At 44.7% G+C, this 17871-nt stretch overlaps 1 pseudogene; it reads right to left on the minus strand.

Moving 5' to 3' along the window:
• Positions 1–10789: 10789 nt before the first annotated feature.
• Positions 10790–14842, minus strand: LOC129333958 (uncharacterized protein K02A2.6-like; annotated as a pseudogene).
• Positions 14843–17871: the final 3029 nt, after the last annotated feature.

Raw genomic sequence — 17871 nt, forward strand, 5'->3', positions numbered from 1 at the left:
TGCCACAAAATTGGGTCTTGTACTTTTTTGATAGACTGAATCAAGGGTTGCTTTGCAATGGATTAAATATATTTTTTAAAATCAATTTCATTATTTAGTTTTATTTATTTATTTAGGAGGGGAAACCTAAATCAGGGCTGAAAATAAAAATTGTCTCCAAAATTGCATATATTTAACGCATAATCCAGCTAAAGTAAAGAGTGGAAGACTTCACCACATGTACTTAGCTGTCAGGCCCAGCAGTAGTCTCAAGTAGCAGTCTTTGATTAGTCTGTGCGTCTATTCAGACATAAACTAACATCCAATCCTACAATGTATTGTAAATTGATCTTCAACTTTATTAGAGTTATAACATGAACAACTTAAGAGCACATAAAAGTTAACACTTAGCTGTTGAGGAAGTATATCAATTTGGAGAGCTGGAGAAGCAAAGATGGTTAGCAGCAATACATGAGATCAGAAAGATAGCTGGCATGAGGCCATGGAGAGCAGTTGTTCAGTATTACAAGTGAAAATAGCACCTAGTAGTGAATTTACCCTTGTAGGGTATACATTGTGTTAGCAGTTCATTCTTGATGGCTACAATTAAGAGTTTCATGCTAACAGAGAGAGAAATGAAAGAAATATAAGAAAGAAACCCTCATACATTCTTTGCTTTCAAACTCTTAGCCAAATCTCTTTCAGCAAAGGCATACCTACAGAGCCGTCCTAATCCCAGTTATATCCTTCTAAGTCCATTGAAGTCAATGGGCTTAGAAGGGTCTGACACAGCTTAGGATGGCTCTGTAAATGGTTTTGAAAAACACTAGTGAAACCCATCTTGCCTAGACTGCATAAGAACGGTACAGTTTAAATAAAGCTAATCTGAAAGTTAGGTGAATCTGAAAAAGACCCAGCTAACTCTAAAGATAGTTTTGGGTGGGTAGCTGTGTTAGTCTGCAGTAGAACTGCAGGATTTGAGTCCAGAGGTGCCTTAGAGACCAACAGTCTTGATGTTCTCTAAGGTGTCACTGGACTCAACACCTGCTGTTCTAAAAAATATTCACTAATAAGTGTCATCCATACTATGTATTGATGTTATGAAAATGAAGATTTGAATTAATAGACATGATGAGTCTAGGTAGAATTATTGCATATGGTTAAACTTCTTCTGAGAAAGACAAAGGTTTGCCCTTATATGGGTTTTTCACTTCCTCCACCCTGATTATTTCTCCTCTTTATTTGATATATGAGCCCCTCTTAAAGTGTTTGCGGTCTTTTAAACTATGCCGTTTCTTCCTTGCAGCCTGTTATGCCTAGAACTGTTACTTAAGTGGTCTGAAAGACATTTTTCCAAATGCTGGCTCAAACTAGGGTATTCATAATATTTATTTATGTATTTTGTTATTTACCCTACTTTTATTTCCAATGGGGACCCAAATTGGCTTAGATTGTTCCCTCTTCATTCATTTTATCCTTACAACAACCCAGTAAGGTAGATTATGCTGAGAGACTGTGTCCAAGGACACGCAATGATCTTCAATGACAGAGTGGGAATTAAAACTTTGGTCTGTTTCTATTACAAGTGCACCTTATGTTGACCACAAGACAGTGCCTGATTAGCATGATACTAGAAGCCATGATGAGCAAATAAACATTTTGGATGGGATGCAATGTCACAGCCAGGGTGTTAGAACTGTAAGTTGACCAAGGCATCATGCCACCTAGCCATAAATAGGTTGGTATCATGCAAGGGCATTGCATGGGTAAAAACTGACAGATGTCAGTGTTAGGCCATTGTCTCAAGGTACACGTTACAATAATCTTACAGACACTAAGCAAGTGAATGCAAAACCACCTGAGAATCCCATGTAAAGTTCCTTAATTTCTAGTGTACAAAAGTACAATATAGTATAAATAATAATATAGCCAAACCAGGCTGATGCACCTTATGGAAGGCACATCAAAGTATTCCTTGTGTTGATATGACCACCTTTTTTGAAAACATAATGCAAAATTCCAGATGTGTGTAGCATACAACTCATTTCCATTTGGAAGCAACTGGCATAAGAGCCAATTTAAAGTGCCCATAGGAGTCATTTCATACACAATAATCATAAACTGAGCTATGTCCACCCTGCTGTTAGTACTCTAGAGAGAAGTTACAATGGAAAGGTAATTTAGTCAAAATGAAAAATCAGTATAGATGAATCAGCATGGCTGCTATTAAAAGCTGGAACCACAGAACACTGATATAGAAGCCTGGCAGGCCTATTGGAAGATGCACAGGCTGAGACCTCATTACATAGAGCATCTACACTATACATTTTTTTGGCATTCTCCATGTGGTAGCCACCACAGTTCACACCAAATATTTACTTAGATACTGATATCCCAGTTTTCTCCCAAATGGGGAACCAAATGACTTAAGTTACTACATTGTTCTCCTTTAATATCCCTGTGAGTTAGGTTAGACAGAGAGACAGAATGACTAGCTCAGAGTTGTACTAGTGAGAACATCTGTGTCAGAGTGAGGATTTGAACCTAGGTGTCCTAGATTCTGATCAATATTCTGACCACTACACCACACTGGCTTTGAGACCTGAAAGGTACATAGCAGGATATACCTGTCTCAGGAATAGGATACCATTATAGTCTCACCAGAACATATCTTTCAATATGTTGCTGTAGCAATATCCATATATGTAAAGGGAGGTGCTAAAGGAACAGGCTTTATAACTAGATATAATATTATGGTATGCCTGAAATTTTTTTTTAGTTCAGTATTACTTTCATCTCTGGCATAAACGTTATCTCAGAGTGTCTGTGCACAGAATGGGCAGCAGTCTGTCCGCACAATGGGAATCTTGTCTGAGGAAAAGGAATTCCGCTCCCCAAAAAGCCTTTGGAGTGAAAATCACGATGAATAATATAAAGCTGTAATAGCTTAAAAACAGAAAACTGTGAAAGTTGTCCATTAAAAACAAGTCCATATTCTATTAACAAAGTAATGTTTGTTTCAAAGAAGTACTATTATTCATTGCCCCTGCAGGTTTATCACCTGTAAATTCACGGAAATCAATTTGAAGTTCAAAATTTTAAAAAGGGGGAAAGAGTAAGAAATAAAATGTTCAATCATTTAGCTTTTACATGAAAACAAAAGCAGTTCACATTATAACTGTCTGATATCTGTTTTAAAACCTTATTCTTAGCTGGTTATATTCCGAATTGCTAAGTCTTTTTAAATTAGAGCAGGCATTTTCTTTTTGTTTTACCTAATATTTGAAAATGGCCAAAAAAAAAATCCCCATGGGTCTCTGAAAATTATCCTTTCATTCCTGCCGCCTGTTTCAAGTCAGTCAAAACATTCCAGACTTCAAAAGGGGGCTTTGCCTGCTTAGGCCATTTTGGTGTCTTCTATGGTTGGCCTAGGAGGGATTGGTTATTTGGATAAATTAATTTGTGGAGCCTGCTGGCCTTCCAGAAGACCTCAGTGTCTGACTGCAAATTAGTTCTACTGAACATGCAGAAATCCCTGGACAGACTAAAAGAAATAAATGGTGATAAAATCTAATACTACAATGTTTATAATGTGATTTTATTCTGCCATATACCCTGTAAGCAAAGCTAATGCTGAATTTTAAAAAAAATAAAATATACATTTTTTAAAAATCCATGAAAACATAAAATCAGATCTGTATCCCAGTCACAGCAGAGAAGGCAAAATGCCAACTTTGAAGCAAAGCTTCCAGCAGGAACCTTTTGCAAGAACAAACAAAAATGTCCCCGTTTTCCACAAAATCAACTAGGTATTTACATTACGGATGCACCCCTGCTTAAGCCAGGAAGTCACACAGCTGAATTCTGCTTGAATTCAGGGGCTGTGAATAAACTGCTATGCAGTCATTTAATGCATAGTTGTTCAAGTGCCTAAGGGTAGTTTATCCTTAAGGAAGAGGAGAGATTTGTTAGCCAAAACTAACAAACATGGCTCCTCAAGCGGAACAATGGGCCAGAAACTTAGTAAAAAAGAAAATAAACTTTGCTGGCAGTTTGTTTTTTACTGTTAAGAGCTCAGGGACAACTTTATCTAGGCTTTCTATAAGAAGGTAAAAGAATTTACATATAATTCATACTCTGGGGGCTGCTCAAATGTTTGTGATGGACTGTGTAATCCAGTTTTCCTATGCTTAATCCACTTTAAAAGAGTCACTTGTATATCTGCTATCTATCTACAACAGAGTTACGCCTGGAAACAAAGATATTCAATGCACCTCATTTTTTTTCTAAAGGTCTAATCAAATCCTTACTTTGACTAGATCACCAAAAGTGTCTGATAATTAGGGCAAGAATTCTGAATAATTCTCTGTTTAAACTGAAGAAGAAGAAAGCAGAAACATCAGTCTTTACAGGAATTTCAGCAGACTGCCAATAGTAACACAGGATAGCAATAAGTATATTCATAGGAATAGAAGACCATAAGTAGAGCCTACTCGATCAGACCCACATCCTATCCTACACAGGACCCAACCAGTTGCCCTAGGGAGTCAAAAAAACACAGCTTGGAGCCTAAGGCCCTGCCCTGATGCTGCCCCCCAGCTCTGGTACTCAAAGGTTTGATGCTTCAAAGGTTTGATGCAGATGGAGGCTCCTTTCAGACACCATGGCCAGTGAAGGACCTCCATTCCATGAATTTGTCTAACCCTCTTTTAAAGGTATCTATTCTGGTGACCACCATCACCTCCACTGGCAGTGAACTGCACAGTTTAATTAGTCGTTTGATTACTCATTCCTGATAATTAATTACAGTTTAATTACTTCTTCTTAATAGTTCCCAGTGTGCAGATTGCCATTTTCACTGTTGTGGCACTCTGGGTCATCATTTTCATCGAGCTTTTCTACTTCCAGATTCAAGGATTGTACTCTGTCCTATTAATGCTTACGCTTCTGTAAATGTTAGTCTTTAAGATGCCCCAAGTTTTTGTTTTGTTTAGGTGGAAACCAACTAACACTGCCAGTCCTTTTGGAAACTGCTCATCATATAAACACTTTAAATATGATTATTCCAGCCACAGACAACTAATTTCATGTTCACAAGATTCCTCTAACAAGAAAAGTTCTGTCAGTTTAATTTTATCCTGCTTCTAGTCAGTATTTATTTAATTACTCCATGTGTTTGTTGCTTTATGTATTGATTTTTGTATAGTTTTATTTTTTTAAAAATAAAACATTACAATTGCTTTTGTTTATTTATTTTAAATATTTATACCTTGTTTTGCTTTGTTAGACTCAAAGTGGCTTTTAAGTGCTGAACAGTGAAATCCTATAGAGTTAATCCAGTCTGAGCCCATTGATTTCAATGAGTTTAGACAAGAGTAATTCTGCTTAGGATTTCACTGTAAACCAACAAACCAACAAAATCTTGAAATCTCAAAATTCTCAAAATCACAGAACAAAATTGATTGGGAATATGTATAGGAACGACAAAAGGAAAAATTCTTTTCATAGATACTTTGTGGAGTTGACTGCCATACGATGTGGTGATGGATACTAGCTTAAATGGTTTTAAACATGCTAAATGAAATTAATGGAGATTAGGTTATCACTGTTGTCCATTAGGTAAACAGATCCTTTATATTGAGAAACTGTATACCTGAGTAGACATGGGCATGAACTGCATTACAAACCAAAAAAACCCATGAACTGCCTGATCGTCTGTTCATGAGCCGGTGGTTTGTGAGGGTCCATGGCCAATGAACCAGCGTTCGTTGGAAGCCCGGTTCATTGCGTTTCCCTGCGGTTCGTGAAGCCAGACAGTTAGGCACCTTCAATCAATTCCCTTGGAAATGGAGCTGGGGGAATGCCTGAACTCTGTCTGCACTCCTTCTGTCGCCCTGGAAACAAGAATCAAAGCCCAGTTTACCTTGATCGGCAGGTCTTCCTTCCAACCATGGAGCTGCAAATTGGTTACAATTGGTTACATGGGAGAAGACACCTGAGGGAAGGGAGGGGGAAGGGGGGTATTCTGTAGCCATGGGCACTCCAATCTCATCCTTGCAAATCCTGATAGGCAGTTCTGACGGCCAACCCCTTGTACACTGGGCCAGTGTCAACTGGTGGCTCTAATTGTATCAAGTGGGAGTTTCCTGGGGGCCTTGGATCGGAGAGGGTATAACTCCAAGATCCCTATTGCAATCTTGACCAAACTTGGATGCTGGCTGGAGGAGAGCCTGCTAAACACTCCCTGTGAATATGGGCTCTCTAAGTGCAATGGGGGCCGTTCCAACACCTACGAACCGTGAACTGGTTCGGTAACGGGAAATGTTCATTACGGTTCATTTGTTTGGGTTCGGCGGTGGCACTGAACCACGAACCACAGGTTCGTTATTTTTTTTGGGTTCATGCCCATGTCTATACCTGATTACCAGTTGCTGGGGGACAAATAGAAGGGTCAGGCAGTCCTGCTTGCCAGATTCCTGCAGACATCCCCTTTTGGAAAAAGAATGGCAGATGAAATGATCCTCTGTGTTATTTTGCAAGGTTGTCTTGTGATTTTATAGCCATCTTATGAATAATTATTTATTTTATTTATACCCCACTTTTCTCCCACATGGGGACCCAATGTGGCTTACAGCGTTCTTCCCTTCTCCATTTAATCCTAACAACCGCTGAGGTAGGTTAGGCTGAGAGTGTGTGACTGGCCCAAGGTCACCCAGCTAGAGTAGGAATTTGAAACAAAAGTAGTACTTTGGGGATACCTGAAGAACTTGTTTACATGCAATGATTGTGACTCACATGACTTTTGATAACAGAAAGAACATGCGTGCATCTGTCACTTGCTGTTGAATACAGTTGTATTCTTCATCATATTTGATAAATTGCTTTAAAAAGAATGAGTCCATAACTTGGTAGAAACTGCCACAATGACCTGCTATAATGGAGAAATAGACATGAGTCTTTCCTCAGTACATTTGTGGGGAAATGGCTTTCTTAGACTTTTAGAATAACATGAATGTGGAGTGCTTTTTATGAATGCTTTTTATGGTAGAGGTTTGGACTGTATCAAAATCTTCACCCCTAATTTAAAAAGTTTCTCTTGCCTGAAAACAGCAGGAACGGGGAGGGAAAGCCAAATGCTTTCCAAGCCACACCCAGGGTTGGGGCTTTAGACATGCAGGTGCTCTGCCTGGCTACAGAGGAAGGAGTGGCCAGTTAAGATCTTCTGCTAAAAGCTGACTCTTCCAGGTGGGGAGCAGGCAGATATTTGGAGGTTTAAAATGCCAGAAAAGATTCTTCCTTTAAGCTCTTCTGACTTGTCCTCTTGACATGCCCAAATCTCCTAGTACAGAGAGGGGACTCTTTTTGGCTGATTTCTTCTGGAGGTAAAAGGAGTACACTGGAGCTCCTGGAGGCAGCGGCCATTGGCCATGTGGAGGATGGAGGCCTAAATTAGGACTGCAAAGTACAGAGCATTCTCAGCAAGCTGTGACCTTCTAAGTTAAAGAGGTTGCCTAAGAATTATATCAACAAGTGCATATATAGAATGAGGGGGAGAGAAATTGCATTTTTACATCTTTCTTTTGGGATCCCTTGTTCAAATCTGTTGCTTGAAAGCATGTGTGTGAACATTTTTTTAAAATGCTTTTTAATTGTTAAATGACGATAGCTATTCTCTGTACCACATAGACTTCCACTGTTTGAACACTGTGCCATTACGGCAGAATAGAAATGCCTATGTATTGGCAACAGAAATCAATACGGTTTGTGCCTTAAAGAACAGACTTATGGGAAATGTAGTTTCTTAACCCCTTTAAACAATTTCTTCTGGGGAAAAGCGGGAACCATGTTTTTATGATATCTCTTCCAGTCTTTGTATCACCCTTTCCTCAACCAGGGATGAGGGTGATACAAAGAGTACATAGTATTTAAAACAGGCATCATGGACATGGGATGGTCTGTTGGCAATATGCTGATCACTCTGCGGTGCACAAGTGCAGAAAGCAGTCCCTGTGGCTTGCAGTAACCAGGTACTGGGTAGCTGGAGACCAGGCATGAGGCAGGGCCTCAGAGCAGTAGGCCCACGTAGCTGAGTGTGGAGCCTTGGCCCTCCCTGCAGGCAATTCATTCAAAGGACAAGTGGTACCAGGGAGAAGGAAAGAAAGCCCTCCAAAGGTTGGGAGGAACCAGGTGGGTGACATGTGCCAGGCAGAGACGTAGACTGCCACTGGTTCATTTCTAGATGCCTCAGAGGCCACAATGAGACAGTCGGAGTTTTACATCATAATCAGTAATGATAATATAAAAAGTATGTATTATTCTATGGTATAATGAAATTAAACTATTTTTGCTAATTCTTTATCATGTGCTGTGAAATAAACATATAAATAAAAAGTATGGATAATCAGTAAATCAAAATCCTTCTGTCGTTAGAATAATAACAAACCATTGATTCTGAATGGGCCTATATATTTGATATTTGAAGGACTGTCTTCTCCCATATGTTCCTGCCCAGAAATTAAGATCCCTCCTGACCGTCCCATCGGTTAAAGAAGCTCACCTGGCGGGTACCAAGTGAGGGCCTTTTCAGTGGCAGCCTCACAATTATGGAACCTGGTCTGATCCAGGTTTGTGCTTGTGAGTATGCATGATTCTATAAAAATGAGGCACTCTCTTTTTCTGCCTGTGAAGGGAATGTGGAAACTGTCTTGTTCCTTTGAAGCAAACTGCTCTCCTTTTCTCTGATAGGTGAGTAGGTGATAGGTGAATAGAGCAAACAGCATGTGAGCAGGAACAGTACACAACAAGTACTCATACTATGTAATTTCAGTGAGAAAGGAAGAAGAAAGAAGGAAAATCAACTTAGAATAAAAATCCTATGCTAAAAGGTTATTATTAAGCCACAAGCAATAAACACAATAAACAAATAGGAAGGGTGTTGAGATTGGGGGACACAATAAATAGTTTCTGGGTAACTAAAACTTTAAAAGTTTCTCTGGTAGTCATTTCCCTATTAAAAAAACGTCAAAGGAAATATACAGCTGATTTATGTATTTGTAAAATTAAACATTGTCTGCTATCCTGGCTTAAACAGAGACTTAGATTTCTTTACTATAATAACTCAACAGGATCCATTTTTTACAAACATGAATCAACAATTCTCAACATGGCATCAGTGGTATCAGATGAGAGAAAATCTTCATTTGACTTCCTACGGAGTGAAGATGGCCTGGTTATTGTGGCATCTGGCTAGGTGTCAAATATAGAAGGCAAGGTACTACATCAATAGATCCTGGAAATGTCTAGCTCAGAAAAGAAAGCATTTATTCCATTTTAGGCATTTATTTGTATTACTGATCTTCCTATACTTATTCATTACCATCTTGAATTGAGTGGTTCCCATACTCTTTGTATCATATTTATTAGACTGGATCGTTGTCTGTTCATTTGCACCCTGACACTTACAGCTATCTCTTCCACTGCTTGCCCATCAAGCTTCAATTTATAAATTTTAAAAAATCCTCTCTCTCCATTATATATGATCTCTTCTGGTCACTTCATGGACATGACAAAAGTGGGTTCAGGCTGTTAGCAGTCAAATCTGCCCTCACATTATTAAAACGGCTTATGAATATGACAAATATCATAAGCCCCTCTCTGTATGTATTTTAAACACAGAAACACTGCCTGGCCAGACAGGAAATGGATTCCAGATCCCGGCTGGGAGATGGAACATTACTAGCATTGAGTCGCCAGGTAAGACCAGCTTTCAGTCTTGATACCCTGGAGATGTGCAAAGATCCTAAGACAATAGGGTCTTCCCAGAGTTCCTGAATTAATCACCTTAACACACCCTATCGAGCTTTCCTTATCCACTCTCCTATCCTAGGCCATTTAGGACTCCGATAGCCTCACTCATCCAGTCATCACGGATCATCAATCATCATAGAAAACTTTAGTTTTGCCCAGGAAGACTTTATCAAATCTCTCCAGTTTTATTGTCTCACCCTGGACATAGCTTTCCAATTCATTATCTCAACCTAGAGACAACCATAAAGTTATTGTTTGGGGGGCAAAAGATGTAATTCTGCCCCACGGTACAGTCTACAATATAATTGGACTGCCCCTCTACCATAGTTGTGTGCATGCCCTTGAATCCAGCATCCACCTTCAGACTTCCATCTGCGCCATTCCTGCATTGAAGCACTGGTTGCTCAGTACTCTGTCTTATGCATGCCCTCTTCTAGACTGGTAACTATCATCCAATCCCGCAACTTTCTCCAATTTTCCTCCCTGCTTTCTAGTTACGTCTATTTGTGTGCAATTGATCTTTATTAATTTTTATTAAAACTCCTTTTGATTGAACACCTGCTTGTTTATTGATAGAGTTCTCTAGAAGGGACAATCCTCGTATACGTATGTGGACAAGATCACGCAGTTACCTGTCTCTCCCTGCCTCTCCTTGCATACTAATTATTAAGTACTGGGGTAGGCCCCGCAAGTGATTCAGCCAGGCAGTGACTTCAGCTTATAGTATAGTTTATTGTACAAGAGAAGAACAACTGGCCCCGAAAGGGCCACAATATATACACTCCCAACTCCACCCCATATCCATAACAACCCAATAAGAACGTGGGCTTTAGGATCCTTCATTTGCATGCACACAACAAAAGACATCCTGTTTACTTGATTGCAATTGGCTCCTGTCCAAGGAATAACGATTGGTTGCTGACATCCCAATTCCTGATAGGATTGGTTACCTTAGGAGCCTAGTTCTCCTTGAAGCTAGCTCAATACATAACACCCCTCCCCCCTAAGCTTGGGGCGCCCCGCTCCAAACATAGTCCCCCAGAAAGGCCGGTGGTTGGCGCACCCGTTGGGACCTGCGCAACCCCTCTGTGTTCTGGCTCCCCGCGGTCGGTCCCTCGCTATCGGTTGCCGGTTCCCCAGCAGGAATGGAGGGGGTTGTCTCGGCGGCGCCGGCAGCGCCGTGTGTCATTGGTAGCAGGTCGTGGCTCCCCCGCGGCCCGCCCGGGTGGCTCCCGGTTGCTGCGCCAGCTACCTCTCTAGTCTCTGTGACACAAGGGGGCAAGTTACCGTCCCGTTCCGGCTCTCGCGGTGGCCATCGTTTCCGCAGCTGGTCGATGTGCCGGCGGTAGATCTTGCCCTCGGAGTCGGCTACTTCGTAGGAGACGGGTCCAGTAGTCCTGGAGATGGTTGCCGGTATCCAGACTGGCCCGGCCCCGTAGTTCCGGGCATACACTTGGTCGCCTGGCTGGAACGCTCGGGGCGGGTCCGGTGCCTCCGTCTCTCCTTTGGCATCGGGTGTGAAGTCTGGGTGCAGCCGATCCAGTAGTGTGGTCAACCTCCATCCCATTAGCAGCTCTGCTGGGCTCCGGCCCGTCGTGGCATGGGGGGTGATGTGTTGACGCAGCAAGAGGTCCAGCAGGCACTGGCTAAAATCCCCCCGGCCGAGCTTGTGCAGTGACTCCTTCGTTGACCTCACCATGCGCTCCGCTTGCCCGTTCGTGGAGGGATGAAACGGCGCCGATGTGACGTGCCGGATGGCATTGTTCTCCAGGAACGTTTGAAATTCCCGCGACGTGAACTGGGCGGCGTTGTCCGACACGATGGTGTCCGGCAGCCCGTGTGTTGCAATTAGGCGCCGAAGGGCGCGGATGACAACTCCCGACGTCATGGCTGATACCGGGACTACCTCCAGCCACTTGGAGTATGAGTCCACAATGACTAGGAAAGTGTGTCCTTGGAAGGGGCCCGCAAAGTCTATGTGGAGCCGCGACCATGGCGTTCGCGTTGTCTCCCAGGCACGCACCAGAGCTTGCGGCATTTCGGGCCGGGCTTCTTGGCAATGCTGGCAAGCCCGGACCCATCCTTCCACCTCCCTGTCTATTCCTGGCCACCACACATAGCTGCGGGCCAGCGCCTTCATCTTTACTATTCCTGGGTGCCCCACATGCAGCGCCTCTAGCACCCGCTGTCGCAGCTTGGGGGGAACAACGACGCTGCTCCCCCAGAGTAGACACCCTTTGTGCACTGATAGCTCAAGTTGGCGGGAGTGAAATGGTTGGAGCTCAGGTTCAGCTCCCCCAGCTGGCCACCCCCTCCACACCCAGTTGAGGACCCGGGAGATAGTGGGGTCCTTGGCAGAGTGTGCCGCTATGTCCGAAGCCACAAGGGGGGGCTGTGGCAAGTCCTCGATCTGCATGACCCCGTGGGCCGGTGAGGGGTCGTCGGCAGGCTCTGGCAATGGCAGGCGGCTGAGGGCATCGGCATGCCCAATGGCCTTCCCCGGCCTGTAGGACAGCTGGTAGTCGTAGGCAGACAGGAACACCGACCAGCGCAGCATCCGGGGCGACATTACTTGCGGCGTTTGCCGGTCCGCCGCTAATAGGCCGAGTAGCGGCTTGTGGTCCGTGGTTATCTCGAACCACCGCCCGTAGACGTAGTCGTGGAACTTCTTGAGTCCTGCTACCAGTGTCAGGGCCTCCTTGTCAATTTGTGCGTAGTTCCGCTCAGCTCGTGACAAGGATCTTGAGAAGTAGGCGATCGGCGCCTCCCGGCCGTCTGGCATCCGGTGGCTCAGCACAGCGCTGATCCCATATGGAGAAGCATCGCTGGCAAGGATGAGCAGCTTGCTTTCGTCGAAATGCGTCAGCACTGCCTCGGATGACAGGAGCTCCTTGACCGCTGTAAACGCACGGGCATGCCTGCGGTCCCACGTCCACTTGGCGTTTTTTTCCAGGAGGCGGTGTAAGGGTTCCGCCAGCGACGCCTTGTGCGGTAGGAAGGTGTGGTAAAAGTTCAGTAGCCCCAAGAAGGCTTGGAGCTCCTTCTTGGAGCGAGGTGGCGGAGCTTGGGAGATGGCTTGCACCTTGCTATCCGTTGGGTGGATTCCGTCTGCATCGATTAGGAATCCTAGGAACTCTACTCTGGGCATGCCGAACTGGCACTTCTCCTTCTTTACCTTGAGTCCCGCGTCTTGGAGGCGGCGCAGCACTTCCCGGAGCCTGTCGGAGAGCTCGGAGGGGGCGGATCCCGCGATCAGGACGTCATCAAAGTACGGAATGATGCCCGGGATTCCCCGCAGCAACCCCTCCATGAGTCCCTGGAAGATGCCTGGGGCTACGCTCACCCCAAATTGGAGTCTCTTGACCTTGAACGCTCCGCGGTGGGTCACGATGGTTTGCGCCTCCGCGGTAGCTTCATCCACTGGCAGTTGCTGGTATGCTTGTGCCAGGTCGATCTTTGTGAATATGCGTCCCCCCACTAAGGATGCCAGAAGGTGGCTGACCACCGGCACGGGGTACGCGTGTTGTTGCAGTGCTTTGTTGATAGTGGACTTGTAGTCTGCGCAGATTCGCACATCCCCGTTGGCCTTGATGGGCGTGACGATTGGTGTCTCCTAGCAGGCATGCGACACGGGCTCGAGAACTCCCTGTGTGATCAGGCGGTCCAACTCCTATGCGCGGCTTGAGGGCGAAGGGGACCCGGCGTGCCTTGAGGCGGACTGGCGCTGCAGCTGGATTCAGTTTGAATGAGACGGGCAGACCCTTGTAGCAGCCGAGGGACCCATCGAACACGCCGGGAAATTCTTTGCAGACTGCACGGATGCCTGATTGGCTGACTTGTTGGACCCCGGTGACGTGGATGCCCAACGCCTCGAACCAATCAAGCCCCAGCAAACTGGTGAGGAGCCCCTTGACTACAACCACACGGAGGGGGCCCTGGAACTGCTTGTAGCTGACCTCGACTAGGCCAACTCCTGCCACTGGAACCCGTCGTCCCTGGAAGTCCGTCAGGATCAGGTCGCTTGGCTCTAGGCGCTTGCTCCTCCTGCCGGTGCACACTCGGTCAAAGAGGTCCTTCGAGATGATGGATAGTGCTGACCCGGAGTCCACTTCCATCTCACATGGCGTTCCCTCGATCTGCACTGTGACGCGTATCTTTGGCTGTACTGTCGCCTTTGTGCTCAGGACGTCCTGACTGCGTGCTCCTCTATGGCATTGCACTCATTGGACCGGCGCAGCCCCTTCTCTGCTGGCCGTCTTGGCGGCGGGGAGCTTCCCTTCCTGGCTGTCCTGCAGGCGTGTGCGATGTGGCCCTTCCTCCTGCATGCTTGGCATTCTGCATCTCTGAATGCGCAGTACCACCGCTCATGGGTCCCCCCACAACTGGCACATGGAGGCCCCCTGTACTGCTGCTGCTCGGAGCGCCGGGATCTGGTGGCTTGCATCCGGTTGACTTCGTCATCCTCCTCGGGGTCACTTGCGAGGCCCTCGTGGTGAATGGGTTCTGCTCGTTTGGCCAAGGTCGGGCTGCTCGACTGCCACACCTCCTTGGTGGACCGCTCGGCCGTCTCCGCCGTGAGGGCTTCCTCCAGGGCCTCTTTAAACATGAGTGTCTTCTTTGCAAACAGGTGCCGCTGCAGCTTCTCATCCCGCAGACCGCACACCAGTCTGTCTCGCAGAGTATTCTCGAGGTCTGGGAAGTTGCATTTCCTTGCTGCTTTCCATAAGGCGGTAACAAAATTGCTAACGGACTCGCCGTGTGCTTGGTCTCGCTTGTGGAAGACGTGACGGCTGGCAACTTCCGACGGCTGCGGTGAGAAATGGTCTCGGAGCTTGTCTTTGATCTTGCTGAACGCCAACGCCTGGAGCTGTGCCAGCGCTACCAGCGCCCGGGCGATCTCGAACGTGGTTTTCCCACAGATGCTGAAGAACGTGGCCCTTTGCAGCTCAGCGTCTTTCAGCTTATTTGCTTCAAGGTAGAATTCAAACCTCGCAATGTAGGACTCCCAGTCCTCGGAGGCTGAGTCAAAAAGCCCAAAGTGGCCCGCGGTAGCCATTGTCCCCTTGCGCTGGCGGAGGGGCGAGTGAGTGCGGCTGGACAAGGCGACAATTCCTTGCTGGGCGTGATTCAGCTCTGTGGCGCGGGGCTGCTTACCCGCATGTCGTGATTTCTCTCAGCGCGGGGCTGCCTATCCGCATGTAGTGATTTCGCTCTGGGCACTCCTCTTGCGGGGCTGCATACCCGTGCTGTATCCCACCTTCGTCACCAGTATTAAGTACTGGGGTAGGCCCCGCAAGTGATTCAGCCAGGCAGTGACTTCAGCTCATAGTATAGTTTATTGTACAAGAGAAGAACAACTGGCCCCGAAAGGGCCACAATATATACACTCCCAACTCCACCCCATATCCATAACAACCCAATAAGAACGTGGGCTTTAGGATCCTTCATTTGCATGCACACAACAAAAGACATCCTGTTTACTTGATTGCAATTGGCTCCTGTCCAAGGAATAACGATTGGTTGCTGACATCCCAATTCCTGATAGGATTGGTTACCTTAGGAGCCTAGTTCTCCTTGAAGCTAGCTCAATACATAACACTAATTCCCCTAACTCACAAGGAGACCCCATTTTAGGGTAACAGCTCATGAAAGTTTACACTAAATGAACATGTTCTTCTTTAAGGCTTTTGTTGCAACAGAGCATCCTACTTACCACCCTAGAATTAGTACCCTTCATATGAATGGATTGTATCCAACCACCAGCACGTCGCACATAGATTTCTCAAAGCTCCCCTTCCCCAAGCAGCTGCTCAGAAAGACAATGCATGGAGTCACAGGAGGCATGTGGCCCCAAAGCCAGGGAAATTGGGAAACTGCAGTAAAGAGAGAGAAATCAGGTGAAATCATTCCCTTGCTTCTCATAGAACTCCATTGGCAGGAGAGGCAGCCTGTAAGTTTTGTCAGCTTAGGAGCCAACACTTTCGAAGGAAATAAAACAAGGAATAAAAACCACCCACGAAGAGTTTAGCAATGCAAAGTAATGAATTCAGCTAGTTTAATGCTAAAATATTGACTGACTCATTGGCAGTAGCATAGTTACTTTTCTTGAACTCCTTGCACATAGCAATCCCTTTAAAATCAAGCATATTTGCAGTTCAGCTTTGATGTAGCCTTTAACCTCTCTTGGTATAATAAATCCAAAGCTCCAGATCATTAAAAGTGGGACAGTGCTTTAAGGAGTTTCCAACCACTCCGTTATGACAAAAATAATTACTGCTTTAATGGCAGTAATTCTTTCCTCAGGGGTGACATGCTGTTTACTTACAGTCGATCCATCTATCCCCAGAGGGTATTCCACTGAAAATATCTTCTTCCAAATTATATGTTCAGTGTTAAGCTACAGTGTGCTTCAAACAATCCCAGCACATGAACACCTGTAGGAAAGAGTACCACATAGTCGTAGTAATTTGTTGGCTTGAAATGAAGAGCAGATCTTTGCACGTGCAGTTCTCCACGGAACAACATGTGCACACATGTCAAGAGCATTCATCTTCAAGGAATTAAACTGATCTTTAAAACAAATATTCAGTCTCGGTTGATCATGACAACTGGCATGAGCCAAATGCAGGAAGCAACTCTGGTTCAAGTTGTCAACAGAGGAACTGAACAGAAAGGCAGCCAGGAAAGCCTTTGTAACTGTCCCATGGCACAAGAAAGGGAAACTTTTTTTTTTTGGTTACCACTGTTTTTGTCGTCTCATCTATCAATGTCAGTAACATAAAAATAACAACAAAGAAATAGGATTGTTGGATTGAGCTAGGATAAAAAATGTGACAGTTTTTTAAACATTACTACAAGTAAAGGAAATTGCAAAGCACTCTTAAAATGTATTACTCCCTTGTCAGCCTATTGACTTCAATAGGAAAGTGTAACTCTGTTCAGGCTCACACTGTTAGTGAACTCTCCCAAGTTCATACTAGGTCATAGTCCTCCTGATGCCTACAAAGTATAAACACAGGACATGTGGCATTTGCATACTTTAAGAGAGCTAATAGCAGTGAAAAGGCTCATGCCATACAAAAAGCAGCCCTACAGGTATTTGGATTATTTCAGCTCATAGTATTGGTATTTCTACCTGAAATTAAAACATTGCAAAATAGCAAAGCAATTAAATTGCTTGCTCTACATTATCATAAACGATCAAGAAATACTGGCTCAGACACTATCACACCTGTCATTCTCAACAGCTCTCTCATATGTCACTCGAAAAAACATGCATAATGAATTTCTTTGGAGAACTATTAGAAATACAATAATATAAATTGAAGTTTTTGGAGCCATACGAATTCCTTTAATTCTGTGGAAATTTCACATGCAGAAATAGAATGTTACAAGTGGACACCCACAATAACTTGCAGGGGATATCTCGTTTCCCCTTCATCACTGTTTTCTTTTCCCCTTCCCTGCCCCATAGCCTCTCCCTCTTTTCTTGCTTCCTTCTCAACTTCCCACCCTCCTGCTTCACGCTTCAGAGGACTTCTCCAGTAGAAAGATGATGGACAGCTTTCAAACCAGAACCAGCCACCAGTGATTCTTTCATCTGAAAGGGTCTTCTGTAGGGGCCACTTTACACATGGCAAAACAGCTGTCCATACACATGCATTCTGTGTCCCCACCCAATGGAACAGCCTACCTGAAGAGGACCAGGAAAACTCCCACTTTACAGCGTCCCACAAATGCTGCAAAACTGAAATATTCAATAGGGCTTTTTATTCAGAGAGGCAGGTTGTACTGTAAGGAAGTAGTCCCCAAAAGATGCATAAGTAAAGGGATAGGGGCTATAGACTTTACTTCTGGGTATTGTATATTGCTGTAAGTATGATTTTATTGGATAGTTTATATGTTGTTTAACATGTCAGTGTTAGAATTGCTTATGCTCTGTTTAGAATTTCTTCGACTCTGTGTTAGATTCCTAATAATTTTAAAGCTTTGCAAATTTGCATTTATTGAAATGTCTCTGAAACTGACTGAACGGACATTGTGTAATTTGCCTTGAGTCTCAGTGAGAAGGGTGGACTATAAATA

Source organism: Eublepharis macularius, chromosome 7 (assembly GCF_028583425.1).
Source record: "Eublepharis macularius isolate TG4126 chromosome 7, MPM_Emac_v1.0, whole genome shotgun sequence".
Taxonomy (NCBI): Eukaryota; Metazoa; Chordata; class Lepidosauria; order Squamata; family Eublepharidae; genus Eublepharis; species Eublepharis macularius.